The 12,758-nt window shown below is 38.1% G+C and overlaps 1 protein-coding gene across 1 annotated transcript in view; it reads left to right on the forward strand.

Annotated features, from left to right (window-relative positions):
• The first annotated feature begins 1,703 nt into the window (after window positions 1–1,703).
• The window catches only part of TMEM164 (transmembrane protein 164), a 200,047-nt gene continuing 188,992 nt past the window's right edge, over window positions 1,704–12,758 (forward strand). The window contains exon 1 of the mRNA XM_038588068.1: window positions 1,704–1,853. The gene's annotated coding sequence lies outside the window, so the exon portion shown is untranslated. The remainder of the gene's footprint in view (window positions 1,854–12,758) is intronic.

Below are 12,758 nucleotides of genomic sequence, written 5' to 3' on the forward strand. Positions count from 1 at the left end.
ACACAGCATATCTCTGATGTCATTTTGTCACCAGACCTTTCCCCCACCCCCAATATTCTTTCTCTGTCCTTTTATACTGTTTTTAGCACTCTCCCCTGCTTGCTGAGGGTAAATCTGACTCCTCTGCTTACCTGACCTTTCAGCATTCTGGACACTGATATTTGTTTGGGTGGATCCTCCATTACAAAAGTGAATTAATTCAAAGCATGCTTTCCATGTAATAGGTGTTCGGTGTGTCCTCTGAATGCTTGTCGTATGACTGTCAACCTTGCGGGTTCAAAGTTTACCTCAGCCAAGTTCTGTCATTCCCCTTCAGGGAGCCTGCTTATCCCTCTGCCTGTGTCTCTGCCTCTCTCAGTGTGTCTCTCATGAATAAATAAATACAATCTTTTTTTAAACTCTCTTATTATCATTGAACAAACTGGGTGTCACTATTATGCAGTTCAACTTACCAGTTCATAGCGTGGTTGGTTTTTAAAAACACCCACCACCTCAGTTTCTCAGTATGCTGGCCTTCATGGGGCTGCCACAGACCTGCTTTTAGAAACTGACCTATCTGGAAACAAGCACAAGTTGGGTTCCTTATTTTTAGAAAGGGCATTTATTATTGGCCTCTAATAATGCCAAGTACATAAATAAAGAGGATAGCCTCCCTGGATGGTGACAGATGGCAACACCAGTTGCCTGGATAGCCTTTGACAAGTCCTTTCTTCCTCTCTGGGTCTAATCTGAAATAGAAGGACCTCGGATTAGATGACAGATAAAGGTCCTTCTATTTCTAAACCTTTATCACAAAATGCCAAAAGTAGTTCACCTTCTAAAACAATCTATCTTTCCACGAGTACTTGCATTAGTTCCATGCTCAACTGCTCTAATAAAAGACAGTCAAATATTGTGTTTGAAACAACATAGCTCATTTTTCATTTCCCTAGTCCAAGCAGGTTGGGTCCAGGGCTGGTATACAGGTTTGAAGGTGTGAAGGGCACAGGTTCCTATCTTCTTTCTCCCCACTCTGTTAATGTTCCAACTGATAGGAAGGGAGAGCATGGGCAGTGGAAGGCATGTTCTTTCTTTCTTTCTTTCTTTCTTTCTTTCTTTCTTTCTTTCCTTCTTTCAGGGGCCCAATTCAAAAGTTTCATGAATAACTTCTAATTGAATCCTATTGGCTAAGAACTCAGTCACTTTAGGTTGCCTAGGTGGCATACTTGGTTGAGAACCCAACTCTTGGTGTTGGCTCAGGTCTGATCTCAGGGTCAAGGGATCAAGCCCACATTGGGCTTGATTCTCATCATGGAATCTGCCTGAATTTCTCTCTCTCTCTTCCTCTGCCTACTCCCTGCTCTCTCTCTCTCTCTCTCTCTCTCTCTTTCTAAAATAAATAAATAAATCTTTAAAAAAAAAGAACTCAGTCACTTGGCTGCATGTAGCTGCAAGGGATGTTGGAAAATGTGGTTTTTACCTAGGCTATCATATGCAGTGAAAGCTTCCATTACTATAGGAAAATGTGAGGATAAATATTGTGGGGAGTCAACAAATGGTCTCTGCCACTATATTGTTAATGAATTACCTTGTTTTTCTCTTTCCCCGCCAAAGATTTCTTCTTGGTTCACTGGCTTGTTCCTCGGTGGCTGTAACAAGCAAGAAGGTTCTTTTTTATAAATTATTTATTTGTTTGAGAAGGGGGAACAGAAGGGGAGAGACAGAGAAGCAGATTCCCCGCTGACCACAAAGCCTAATGTGGGGCTTGATCCCAGGAAGCTGAGATCACGACCTGAGCCGAAACCAAGAGTCATATGCTTAACCAACGGAGCCACCTAGGTAACCCCCAAACAAGAAGGTTCTTGATGAAAGAGGTAGGACAGAATCCCATGGCCTGCTATGAACTAGGATTGGGGCTGGTCTCAGGTGAACTTTGGATCCAAATGGGTTGGGATATCTGTTCTCCAAGTGGCTATCATCTGTAAAATCTAATCAAGCTGCTGGAGAAAGTCATCCCAATCTTTGAATGAATTTCATCCTTCAGCTGGATTCAAACCATAGGCATCATTAGTAAGGCTTTGGAAAGAACTGGTGGCCGTGGGTTTTTTTTTTTTTTTTGGTCCATTTATTTGTGTTAGCATACATGTTATTTACCATTATAAAGAGCATGATTTTTGGTATCAGATTACTGGGACTGAGGAAATCTTTCATCACTCTGATCTTTAGCTTCTTCATTTGTTAAAATGCAGTAAAATAATCCAATTCAAGGGATGGTTGAGAGAATTATATAAGCCAGGGACTATGAAATCCCCCAGATTATTGTGCATACTAGGTACTCAATAAATATACTTTGTATCAACACTAACAATACCATGAATGATTCATTTATTAACTACTTATTATGTATGTGCCAGGCGGTATGCTAGCTTCTACATAAATGGCTGGTTCATATCTGTAGTTTTTAGTCATAGAAAGCTCCTTTACAAATAGTTGCTTCATTAGGGCTTTATGAATGAATATGGGTTACTTCTCTCACTTAACAGAGAGCAGAAACTTGCTGAATATCTGGCAAAGGGCTTAAATGGGGAGACAGTCCTTGGAGAGAGCGAACCAATGGTCCTAATTTGGTGATCGTTTCCATTTCTTTCTTCCTTCTATAAAACTCAGTTCGCTGAGTTTTCCCTGCTCTTTTGATACTTTGCCTGTCAGCCCTGTTAGAGAACATCTGGTATCTGAGAACTGTAAGTCTTAAAAGTCCTTAACATTCTCCCTCTCTGAATCATGCTACCTTGAGACTAGTAGTACAGTTGACCCTTGAACAGCACAGCTTTGAACTACATGGGTCTATTTTTTTGATACAGTACTGTAAATCTATTTTCTCTTCTTTTTAAAAATATTTTATTTATTTATTCATGAGAGACACAGAGAGAGAGGCAAAGACACAGGCAGAAGGAGAAGCAGGCTCTATGCAGGGAGCCTGATGTGGGACTCAATCCTGGGTCTCCAGGATCACCCCTGGGCTGAAGGCGGCATTAAGCCGCTGAGCCACCCAGGCTGCCCTATTTTCTCTTCTTTATGATTTTTTTAATAACATTTCCTTTTCTCTAGCTCACATATTATAAGAATACATTATATAATACATATAACATACAAAATATTTGTTAACTGGCTGTATGTTGTCAGTAAGGCTCAGATCAACAGTAGGCTCTTAGTTAAGTTTTGGAGGAATCAACTGTTATACACAGATTTTTGACTGCACCAGGGTTCAATGCCTCCAATCTCCACATTGTTCAAGGGTCAACTATAGTTTCAATAACAGATATCCCATTTACTGGCCATGTAACCTTGGATAGGGACTCACTTCCCATGCTTGTGAAATGAGTGTATTAATAATACTCACGTTATAGGTTTTTGTGAGGATTGAAAGAGATAATATACACAAACAGCTTTAGCATGGTGCCTGGCAAGTAGTAATCAATAAATGTTAACTATCTTCATTCATGTGTTAGTTTATTTACTCAATGATTGTTTGTTAAATGCTGGAAATGAGCTAGACGCTGTGCCTTTCAAAATCTTCCAACCTCATTGGGAAGTCAGGACAAGATGCATTCTCTGAAATGTTAAATGTAAAGCTGAATGTGATCCATGGCAAAGAAAACAAGACAAGGCCAGGGAAGGAAGAGATCACTGGCCCAGAGCTGTGTTTTTAAAACTTTCCTCACCTGAGTCTCATTTCCATCAAAACTTGGAGCCATTTTTTTGGATCACAATCTAAAATCAGTGGACTAGAGTAAGACTCAGAGTGGAAGAAGAGCAGGCTTGGACAGATTGTAAAGGCCTTCAAGTGGTCAGGCAGAAAATTTGATATTGACTGCTTTAGCTCAGAGTTTCCTAACCAGTGTGCCAGGATTACAAAGAAGCCCCAGGCCAGTCACCAAGGCCAGCAAGCAGCCTGCTTATTTGTTTCTCACAGCATGTTATGCAATTGGTACCATTTGCTACGCCTGCCATGCCTTGCAAAGGGAAGCATTGCTTCAGATCACCCAGAAGCCATACACTGGGTAAGGATTTGGAAGCATATCCCACCATCAGAGGGAAGAATAAAGAGACCTGGATTAGGACACGGAGAGTTGCCTAATCCCTGAGTCACATTGTGGAGGGTCCAAATCCAGGATCCCTCTGTCATTTCCCCACTATCTACTGATGGCAAACAGCTACTAATACTCTACTTTCTAGAAACCCAAACTTGTCCCTATTGAAAAGAGAAAGGAAAAAAAAAACTACCTCAATGCCCACGCCCACAAGCCTGCCCTGTGGGAAAAGTCTTTGAAGATGGCATCATAGTCCAGGTATCCAGAGCAAACTGGCAGGCTCTGTGTATTGTGTAAAAATTGCTGAACACACTTTCCTCTTCCTCAACCCCAAGTAAAGATACCCAAGGGTTTCACAACAATGGTTTTGTATCTTACTAAATAAAATAGATATTTGGTTCCTGCTTGACTGAGGTTTGGTGGACTTTCCAGAATTTTCTCTCCATACCTGTCCCCTTCTCTAGATTATCAGGATTCTTGCTGTAAACATCAGAAACCAACGATAACACAGAACCAAACAAAACAACTGAAAAAAAGGAATTTGTTGAAAGGATGTTAGGGGTGGAAGGCTCCCAAAACCAAGGGGGAAATTAGAGAACCAGACTTGGAAGATGACATGAACAAAAGGGGTCCCAGGGTCCTCGAGGAAGCACACAGCCTTCTTTCAGCAGAAACAGTGTGACCGGGACACAACTGGAGAGACTGGGCATTGCTGAAACTACAGTGACTAGATACTAACCATCCCTGTCTCTCAGCTAGTTTCTCCAGATTCTTCAATCCCAGGAGAGGGAGAAAGAGAGATCTTTACCCTTCAACTTCTGTAGTTGAGGCAGGGTACTGTATCCCACCAATATCTCACATCTTGGGAGATCTCCCTTCAAATAGGAAGAGGATGAATGATAGATAACAAACAAGCAAACTAACAAGTAAAGCAATGTTCTTTCAAGCCTGCCACACTATGATTTTCAAACCACATATTATTGAGTTATGAGATTAATTTCATGGGTGTCCAATTGACTTTTTTTGTTTTAATTTTAATAGTTTCATTGAGGTGTGATTGACATAATTGCACATATTTAAAGTATAAAGTTTGATAAACTTTGACATGTGTATGTACCTGTGAAAGCATCAATATGATAAAAATAATTAACGTGCCAATCATTCCCTCAAAGCTTCTTCAAGCTTCTTGGTGATCCCTTGCTCCTGGTCCACCTACTTTCTAGAAACATGTTTCTGTCCCCAGGCAACCACTGATCCACTCTGTCACGATAGACTAATTTGCATTTGCTAGAAAATGGAATCATATAGTATACACTCACTCTTCTTTTGTATAGATTCATTCAATCAACAGAATTACTTTGAGATTCATCCTTGTTACATATGTCAATAATTCATTCCTATTTTGTTGATGAATTACAATTCCATTGAATGGGATATGATTTGCCCATTCACCCGTTGATAGACCTTTGGGTTGTATGATGGTTTGTTTGATGCTTCAAACTTGATGAGGCTACAGTCCTCAACTATTTAATTAAATGCTAATTTGGATATTGCTGGGAAGATATTTTGTAGATGTGATTAATGTTCACAATTAGTTGACACGAGGTAAAGGAGATTATCCTAGACAATCTGGGTAGGCCCAATTCCATCAGGAAGAGGAAATTCTACCTGTGGAATGTGACTTCAGTTTTGCACAGAAACTGTGATGTTATTGATGCTCTTCATCAAATTGAGGAAGTTCCCTTCTATTTCTAGTTTGTTCTCTTTTCCAGAATGTTGGATTTTGTCCATTTTTTCCATATCTATTGAAATGATCATATGATGTTTCATTTTTTGTTGATATGATTATTAATTGACTGATTTTCAAATACTAACCAAAACTTACATTTCTGAGATAAACTCTAGCTGATCATAATATATTACCCAGTTATCATATTCTTGGATTCAGTTTGCTAAAATTTGGTTTGGAATCTTCGCATCTGGTTTCATGATGGATATTTTTCTGTAACTTCTTTTTCTTGTACCAACTTTGGTCATGCTGTTCTCATAGAATAAGTTTGGAAGGTTTCCCTCCTCTTCAACTTTTTAGAAGGGTTTGGGTAGAATTCAAATCATTTTTTTCTGTAAATACTTGGTTAGGTTCACCAGCAGAACCATCTGGACCTGGAGTTTCCTTGTGGGTAGGGCTTTAATTACAAATTCAATTTCTTTTATAGATGCAATGCTATTTAGGTTATTGATTTCATCTTGAGTGAGCTTTCCTAGATTATGTCTTTTATTATTTGTGCATTTCATCCAAGCAGTTGACTTTTTAGAAATAAAGTTGTTCATAATATCCCCCATTTCCCTTTTAATATTTCTATTGGTGTCAATTCTCTCATTAATTAGTAATTTATCTCATTAATTGGTAATTAACTGGTATTTTGGCATTAGATGTGGATCCAACTTCATTCTTTTGCATGTAGATATCTACTTTTCCTAGTACCATTTGTTGAAAATACTGTGTTTCCCTATCAAGTGGTCTTGGTACTAATCATTTGACCATATACATGACAGTTTATTTCTGAGCTCTCTATTCTATTTAACTGGTCTATGTGTCTGTCTTTATGCAAGTACCTTATTATTTTTTATTTGTAATACAATTATGGAGTAGAAATTGCTATAAGCTTGGGTAAATATTTTGGAATAATTGCAGAAAAGTCTTGCAGTATCCTAACATTTTATATTTTCAGTACTATACTGTTTGATTACTATAGCTCTGTAGTTTTTGTTTTGAAATCAACAAAGTGTGAGTCCTCCAGCTTTGTTCTTCTTTCTCAAGTTTGTTTTGGCTGTTCAGATCCCTGGAGAGTCCATAAAAATTTTAGGATGGGGGCACCTGGGTGGCTCAGTATTTGAGTGTTTGCCTTTGGCTCACGCCATGATCCTGGGGTCCTGGGATCAAGTCCTGCATCAGGCTCCCCACAGAGAGCTTGTTTCTGCCTCTCTCTTTGTGACTATTGTGAATAAATAAATAAATAATCTTTTTAAAATTTTAGGATGGGCTTTTTTTTATTTCTGCAAAAAACATTATTGGGATTTTGTTGGGGATTTCATTGAATCCCTGGGTCACCCTGGATAGTATTAATATCTTAACATTAAATCTTCCAATCATGTTGGCAAAACTGGACCCCTATCTTAAACCATTCACATAAAACAACTCGAACTGAATTAAAGACTTAAATTTAAGACCTGAAACTGTAAAACTGCTAGGAGAAAACACAGAGGAAAGCCCCTTGGCAACGATTTTTTGTTGTTGTTGTTAAGGCACTAAAAGCATAAGCAAAAAAAAAAAAAAAAAAAGCAAAATGAGTGGGACCACATCAAACTAAATGCATCTGCACACCAAAGGAAACGGTCAACACGGGATCCCTGGGTGGCTCAGTGGTTTAGCGCCTGCCTTTGGCCCAGGGCATGATCCTGGAGTCCTGGGATCAGGTCCCACGTCAGGCCCCTTGCATGGACCCTGCTTCTCCCTCTGCCTGTGTCTCTGCCTCTCTCTCTGTGTCTCTCATGAATAAATAAAATCTTTTTAAATAAATAAATAAATAAATAAATAAATAAATAAATAAATAAATAGAAACCATCAACAAAATAAAAAGACCACCTATAGAATGGAAAAAAATATTTCCAAACTATTTATCTGATAAATGAGTAGTACCTAAAATATATAAAGAACTCGCATAACTCAATTGCAAAAGAGTAAATAATCTGATTCAAAGTGGGCAAAGGATCTGAATAGTCATTTTTCCAAACAAGATATACAAAGGACCAAGAGGTACATGAAAGGGTGGCCAACATCATTAATCCTTGGGGAAATGCAAATCAAAACCACAATGAGATATCACCTGACACCTATTAGAATGGCTATCATAAAAAAAAAAAGATTAGAGATAACAAATGCTGGCAAGGATGTGGAGCAAAGGGAACTCTTGTATACTGCTCATAGGAATGTAAATTGGTACAGCCATTATGGAAAACAGTATGGAAGTAAGTTCATGGGGAAAACTTAAAAATAGTAATTTCACTTCTGGGTATATATCTGAAGGAAATAAAATCATTATCTCAAAAAGATGTCTGCACCCCCATGTTCACTGAAGCATTATTCATTACTCATGGTAGCTAAGACATGGAAACAACCTAAGTCAACAGAAGAATGGATAAAGATGTGGTATGTACACCCACACCCACACCCACCCACCCCCCACCACCCCCCCACACACAGACACACACACGCGTGTGCGCTCATTCTGGAATGTTACTCAGCCATTAAAACAAAAGGAAATCCTGCCATTTGAGACAACATGGATAAACCCAGGGCACTCAGCTAAGTGAAATGAACCAGACAGAGAAACACAAATATTGTGTAGTATCATTTATATGTGGAATCACATCTATTTAAGATAGATAGATAGATAGATAGATAGATAGATAGATAGATAGATGTCAAACTCATAGAAACACAGAGCAGAATGGTGGCTGCCAGGGGTGGGGGAAATCAGGAGATGTTGGACAGAGGATACAACCTTTCAGTTATAAGATGAATAATTTTAATGTGCAGCATGATGACAATAGCTCATAATGCTGTATTGTACACTTGAAATTTGCTAAGAAAGTAGCTCTGAAGCATTCTCATCAAAGAAAAAAGGTAACTATGTGACAGGATGACTGTATCTATTAACTTGATTTTGGTAATCATTCCGCAATGTGTACATGTATCAAATAATCATATTGTATACTTTGAACATGTTTAATTGTATTTGTCGATCGTACCTCCATAAACCTTGGTGTTGAGGGAAGAGAGTTGACACCTAGAGACTAGATCCATTAAATCTCTGTACCAACACTTGATAGATATTTGATAAATATTCCTGGAATGAAGGAACGGATCCCCAGTGGCAGCTAAAGGACTGCAATGGGCATTTGGTGACTGGATGGGGTTATCCTCAGTTGGGATCAGAAGGAATTTTTGAAAAGTTGTCAGCCATTGGATATAAGGACTTAGGATGAAAGAGATTTGTTGCCAATGGTCTTAACAAATTCTAGCAAGATGTTCTGGTTTTAAATGTTTTCAACTCTTACTGTGTTACTATCATCTGTAAGGTATCTGTCACCTTGAGAGTTGTATGATTCTATATTGTTTCTTCAAGTGCTGTATCTTGAAATTCCTTTGTTTGCACAATGCTGAGATTCTTCTTATATGATGTGATTTTTAAAAAGATTTTATTTATTCATTCATGAGAGACACAGAAGAGAGAGGCAGAGACATAGGCAGAGGGAAAAGCTGGCTCCTCACAGGCTCCCCATGCTCAACCACTGAGCCACCCAGGTGTCCCATATACTGTGTTTTGACATGCATGATTTCCTGAGAGAACTTCAGAAAAGAGAATTTCTGCCTAGTGAGGAATAGGGAGAACATTTTCAGTGTTTCTTTGGGGAAAAGTGCAAACGAAAGAAGAAAATGAGAAAAAGTAACTTCAGTTACAGAAAAAAAATGAGATCCCTCAAAATGTTCAGTAAACAGTTAATATGGTAGTTAACTATTATCAATTTTACTTATTTATTTAACTATTAGCAATTTTTAAAGGGCCATTTATTTCCAAAAAATCTGAAGGAAATAAATACAAAATACTTTGTCTTCCAATCAGTGAATGTGGGATGTGTTTCCATTTTTTTTAAATCTTTTTTAATTTCTTAAAGCAATGTTTTGGTTTTGTTTTACATTGAGGTATAACTGGCATATAACATAGTAGTTTCAGGTGTACAACATAATAATCCGGTATTTGTATACACTGTGAAATGATCACCACAATAAGCCTAATGACCATCTGTTACCATACATAGTTATAAAATCTCTCTCTTACGATGAAAAGCAATGTTTTGTTTTGGAAGATATTTTCACTTGGAATGGAACTCTAATTTGACTACTTTTTCAATACAGTAGTCCCCCCCTTATCCATTGGGAGTATATTCTAAGACTCCCAGTAGATAACTAAAGCCATGCATAGTGGTGAACCCTAATGTATTATGTTTTTCCTATACATGCATACCTATGATAATGTTTAACTTATAAATTAGGCATAGTAAGAGATAAGAACAATAACAAATTAAAACAATTATAACAATGTACTGTAATAAAAGTTATGAGAATATGCTTTGTCTCTCTAAATACCCTACTATACTGTACCCACCTTTCTTCTTGTGATGATATGAGGTTGGGCTGGAGCTAATGGCTTGCTTTCAATGAATAGAATAAAGTAAAAGTGGTGGGATGTCTTCTCTAAGATTAGGTTATAAAAGACCGTGACTTCTGTCCTATTCACTTTCTCTTTCTGGCTCTTCTTGCTGGTCTATTCTGATGAAGCATGCTGCCATGTTGTGAGCTACCCTCTGGACAGGCCCATGAGGCAAGGAATAAGGGTGACATCTGACCCCATCCAATAGCCATGGACGATCTAAGGCCAACGGCCCAACAACCAGTAGGGAATCGTGTCCTGTCAGCAACCACATCAGTGAGCTTGGAAGCAGATCCTTTCCCAGACAAGCATTGAAATGACTGCAGCCTGTGTGACAGATCTAGAAACAGAGCACTCAGCTAACATGTATCTGGCTGTCTGATATATAAAACCTATGAAATTGTAAACATTGTTTCAAGCTTCTCAATTTGGGGATGATTTGTTCTGCAACATTAGATATCAAATCCAGATGTGAGTACCAAGGAGTGACCACTGCTTATCAAATACATGAAAATGTAAGAATGGCTTTGGAACCTGGAAGGGGGTAGAGACCTAAATTTCCTTGAGCAGCCAGTGAAGAATAGGTTGTTGGAAACTGGAGGAAGGAAGATCCTTGTTATATGATGGCAGAAAGCTTGGTGACATTTTTGTTTGCGGTTACATGGAAAGCAGAATGTATGTGTGATGAACTTGGTGATTTAGCTAAAGACATTTCCAAGCAAGGTTTTAAAGTTACTACTTGTTCTTTTCACTTGAAGTAAAATGCAAGAGGAAAGAGAGAAATTGAGGACAGAACTGTTAAAAAGAAACTAGAAACTGGTTGTTTTGAAAATTCTCAGCCTCTCCAGAGAGCAAAAGATGCTAAGATTAAGATACTAGAAATTGGCCAAAGTTGAGAGGGAAAATGTCTTGTTGGGTGGGCTGTGGAAAGATTCAAGCATCATTCAAGTGGAGGCAATCTGTTGTCTAGAGAGCCTCCATTAGGTGCCAGGGGATTTACATGTGTTATCTTTTTTAGTTCTCACAAGACTATTCCCATTTTACATATGAATATAATGAGTCATACTGTTAGTGTAGGGCATAACTGAGATTTATACCTAAGTATATCTAGCCAAAAGAGCACTTGCCCCTGTAGGAACAACATAGTAGTTGGAATGTTTGCCAATGGAATAAGGCAGAAGTATAGATACTGAGACACAATCTAGCATCAACACAAATTTTATTTTATACTGAACTAACCCTCCAAAAGGACCAGAATAGATACCACAATAGTGAATAAAGGGGGGGAGCCTACATAATATCTATATAGATGGGGAATAAAAATGTCTGGACTCATTACCTTAAAACTAAATCTGAGTTGACACAAGAGAAAGTTTTAACAGCTTGAGCTGATCACTCTTTGGATCCCTGATTTATTATATGAACCAGATCACTTTTGAGAGGCAGGGAAACAAGTCCCTAATAAGGACCTGAACAAATTGATTATTGATTAGATATCAAATCTATAATATATTTAATATTACCACAGTAAGATAGTAGAACCTGGTGTGAATGAGAACCGCAGGGGGTCAGAAGTCACTGCAAATCTACTAGTCAAGAAAGAAGGGAGATGAAAAAGGGAAACACACATACACACACATGTACCACACACAAACACACACACATATGCATACTCATATAAACATTCAAGGGGAAACAACTAACATTCTAAAGCTCAAAACTTAAAAGACAACCAACAAATAAAAATAAAAATGTATTTCCTCTAGAAGAAATTCAAGTGCAATACAGATGCTATAAAATAAATACATTTAGAGCCCTCAAAGAAATAAAGTACAGCATCCATACAAATAAGAAAATATTTAATTCTATTAAATAGACCTGGATTAATAAATGGAAATGCTAAATTTTAGCAAAAAAAATTCATGTAGTCCCTTAAATAACTCAATGGACACTATAATATCTAAGACAGTCACTATCAAATAGGGTACTAGAGAACTAAAATAGAGTATATCACCCAGAATGTGATATTTTTTAAAAAGGAGAATTAAGGGATCCCTGGGTGGCGCAGCGGTTTGGCGCCTGCCTTTGGCCCAGGGCACGATCCCGGAGACCCGGGATCGAATCCCACATCGGGTTCCCGGTGCATGGAGCCTGCTTCTCCCTCTGCCTGTGTCTCTGCCTCTCTCTCTCTCTGTGACTATCATAAATAAATTAAAAAAAAGGAAAAAAAAAAGGAAAAAAAAATAAAAAGGAGAATTAAAATCATCAAAAGACATGAGAGTTAAGTTGGCCATCTCTAACATATATCTTTTTTTTTCAAAGATTTTATTTATTTATTCATGAGGGACACGCAGAGAGAGAGGGGGGCAGAGACACAGACAGAGGTAGAAGCAGGATCCACCCATGGAGCCCG

This window comes from Canis lupus, chromosome X (assembly GCF_011100685.1).
Source record: "Canis lupus familiaris isolate Mischka breed German Shepherd chromosome X, alternate assembly UU_Cfam_GSD_1.0, whole genome shotgun sequence".
In the NCBI taxonomy this organism is placed as follows: Eukaryota; Metazoa; Chordata; class Mammalia; order Carnivora; family Canidae; genus Canis; species Canis lupus.